This window comes from Halyomorpha halys, unplaced genomic scaffold (assembly GCF_000696795.3).
Source record: "Halyomorpha halys isolate HHAL.00 unplaced genomic scaffold, Hhal_1.1 Scaffold977.1, whole genome shotgun sequence".
NCBI classification, from domain to species: Eukaryota; Metazoa; Arthropoda; class Insecta; order Hemiptera; family Pentatomidae; genus Halyomorpha; species Halyomorpha halys.
This window is the reverse complement of record NW_027116440.1, coordinates 578547-582582: the sequence shown is the minus strand read 5'-3', so window position 1 is coordinate 582582 and position 4036 is coordinate 578547.

Below are 4036 nucleotides of genomic sequence, written 5' to 3'. Positions count from 1 at the left end.
TATATGTATTTTTTTTTTTTACCATTTTGAGTAAGTGAGAAACTTGGCAGGCACCCCAAGGTCAACTTGGGGAATCGCTTTGGGTATTAATGGCAATATCTGGTTAGGCTGAAACTAAAGGGAATAATTTTATTGATTCATAGTATATAATATTTTTTACTTCTATTCGAGGTGATTAGTATCAATACTGGCTTAACTCATAAAACGTTTAATTTATTTTTTTATAAAGGTAATTAAATTATCTAATGAGGCTAAGGAAAGTCATTTTAGTGGACACACCTTATATTTTAAATGGATTGGGCTGATTTTTCTAATCAGTTCCCTCATTTCTAAAGCAATTACTTTTACAATTCAACTCTTGTACTGCCCAGATTACCAAGATCAATACATCACCGCATAATATCCCAATTACATTCGATTTCTCTTGTAATTTATTTTTTTAGTCAAATTTATTCTATTTTCTAAGATGCCTATTGACATATTTATTCTTCCTTTATATATATCACAATTATATCACAACTTAAAGAAAAAGTTTCTTTAGTTACTACCTCAACTTCATTAATACATATTCTGAAGTTCACATCTTTTTTTTAACCTCTATTTGAGGCGGTCAGTTTCAAAATAGGCTTACTGCAGATGTTTCTCATAATTTTACATAGTAACTGATAAGTATGCATTGCCTTAATTAATCTCAATAATAAAATAAGTAAATACATAATATATAAATAATACATTGTGTTAGCCTATAGCAAGACATATTAAGGGTTTATTAACTACCTCATTTTATCTTAAACGTTCCTTTCAATAATACTTTTTATGGTATAATTTATTTATGTCAGCACAGGATTGGCCTTCATGATTTGTTTCCGAATCCTATTGCTCTCTTAGGTTTTCATATTTTCTTTAAAATAGTGTTAAGGCCACTCTTGATTTCTATCTTCTTCTATTTTTATCTGTTTAATTTAGAGTTATTTAATTCTTAATTCACCTTCCTGTATTTCCTTGTATTTTGTTTTATCATTTATTCTAATCTTAACTATCTTCAAATCATGTACTATTGTATTTCTTATAAATGTAAAGTAACATCAGTATTAGTGTTATCCTAAAAGAAGTTATAGTAAGAACAAGTGATTGGAACCTACTGCACTTGCAATCTCTTTGGATTGTGGAGAGACAGGACAATAGACTGTTAAGCTTAATTATAATCCATTTGTGCAGAATTTTTAATGTTACCTAGTTTTCTTCTTCTTCCTACAGTTTATCTAAAATTTAATCTCATCTTTATCTATATCATATCTACATCTGTATCAAGTGCACTCCCCTGCTAATTATTCTGGTAATCAACCTACATCAACATAAAGTATTTCTCCTCTGCTACATTTACAATATATTATTCATTTACTTCCATATTTGTAACGATAGTCTTTAAATTGCATTAATTTATTTCACAAAGTAACTTTTAATTTATCTTGATTTATGATGACGTTTTTAAGGTATTAATTAATGTTTATCTTTCAAGAGCTCTTTCGGTTAGGTTTTATTTAGTAGAGTTTTGTATCCAATTTAAGAGCTAATGTTTGATTTTGATTTATTTTATTTACTTCTCATTATTTCAATTGATGTTTTAAAGAATACTTCATGTGTTTTGTTATATAATTGATTTATAAGTTTCACCTTATTATTAACTTTCTTTTATTAAATATTTTTTGTGTACCTTAGAACTTCTTTTTTGTTTATTGTCTGATCCATTTGTAGGTAAATTTTAATTTTCTATTATATTCCCCATTGATCTACCAACCTACACAGTGTTTTCACGCCCAAAATACACATCCGTGAAATCCAGCATAATCTGGCATAGGTGTGGCCTCAACAAATAGATACTCAAAATTTCCAAACATTATGATTATCATTCATTAAAAAACGCTAGTAACAGATAAGTACATGCATTGCCATAATATATTTAAATAAAAAATCAAAAAACATATAATATGTAAATAATACATTTTATTAAATACAAGAAATTTTAGTTGGAAATAAGTTAATTAATGAATAACATTAACAATATTTTTTGACCGTTAATTTATACGCTCTATCACGTCACCATGAACCAGTTCTGACACAACCCTTTCTTATTATACTTATAACATCGATTTCTGAAAACCGGTCAGCTAATTTCTATGCTATTTCCTATTCGGTATTACCTCTACACCATAAATCTCAGAAAGTTTAACAATTATTAATGTATCTTTATCCATTATTTACAAATATTGATATTTTATCAATTAATTTACATACTACAGCACGATGATTTAGAGTGTTATTAGAAATCCTGGTCTGGGAAGGTTTTTTATTTCGTGGGTACCCCAGGTGTGAAATAAATAGAAATAAATATCTAGATAGAACCTCAAAACGCACTTCTCTAACAACAATTCAATTCACATACTCATTTTGAACCATCAAACTCAATTTTTAGGGGATGCAGAGGTATGCAAAATCTTAAAAAGTTCTTCTCAAACAGAATAAAAATTGATTGAATTCATCACCACTTTTATAGTATTTTTCTGCCTATTATTTAACTCTAAATTCCAAATTTTAGTTCGTTGGAGGAAGATAGTCCGAGTAGTGGTCGATAAAGGTACAAATAGTAGAAACACTAACAAAATCAACATTTTATATCTAATGAAAAATTACTCTGAATAAAATAATTACAGAGCTAAATTTACTTTAAGATCTTTTTTTTTTTTTTTTTAACTCAATCATTTCATTACCAAATGTAAATTTGCTGTAAGTGATATGACATGATAAAAACATGTGGAGAATCTACCCATTGATAGAACTCCAAAAACATTTCTAAAGGAGAAGATCTCGAGGCCATCTTCTTTTCAGACGTCTAGGAGGATTATTAGGTAGTGAAGGAGAAGCCAGGTTAGAAACGAGTTGGTTTGGGTGGTTGGGAAGTTTATTATGGAAGGATTGGTATCTGATTCTGGCCAAATCGGCAACATATGGGACATTGAGGTCCTGATGGATGATTTGATTTGTGACAAAGTAAGGAGCATTAAGGATTTTACGAAGGATTTTGGACTGTAGGGATTGGATTCGAGAGGAATTAGATGGTTTAGTGGATCCCCATAGCTCAACTCCGTATGTCCAGATTGGCCTTATAATAAGACTCCCGAGCAGTACATTCCTCCAATGAAGACGAGACTACAGAAAAACTATTTAATGGTAACCAAAGTTTCCAACTAAATAGATGGTTACTGTTGCGGCCAACATATGTTTCAATAATTTACTATGTGAAGAGATGGCTTTTATTATATAATAAATCTACTCTCTCTTGTTAGTATTTATACTGAAGAGACTGCGGTATTGTGTATACAATTGAGACACGACGAATATCTTCGGGTGACAATTGTATACATACGCAGCCTCAAGCGCCTCTTCTCTCTGCTCATTATTAGTTGGTTGTATTCTGGCCAACTCTGACGCTCTGCTCATCATGTTACGTCGGGCGGGCCTACCATTTCCATTCTTCCTCCACGAGGACAACAATCTACGCACAGCGGGGTCCCAACAGTCACTCACAGTGACAAAAAGACATTTTATGTCACAAATGACTCTTAACCAATTTTATTTTTATTTTAAGAAGAATTTTTGTTTGATTTAAATTAGGTTTATTTTCTTTCGTTTAAACTGAATTTTAATTTTGTATTGTAATAGCTTTAAGTTTGGTCTATTTTTTTTTCTAGTTTGCGAAATTATTCAAAAGATACCATTAAAAAATTCAACAGTGCATTTCTTTTACTTTCATTCCAATTTATGGTTGGGCTAGCAAAAATTTCTTATGAATCCTATTCCGCCTTAACAGTTACCATTCAATAGATTTTTTTTACTATTTTGTAATTTTATTGACCACTACCCAGACTATCTGCCAACAATCTACTTCATACAGTCAACTATCTTCTTCCAATACAAATTTCAGTTTATTTGATCTAAAGGCTGTCGCTCTAGGCGCCCAAATTTAGCGGGCAATATA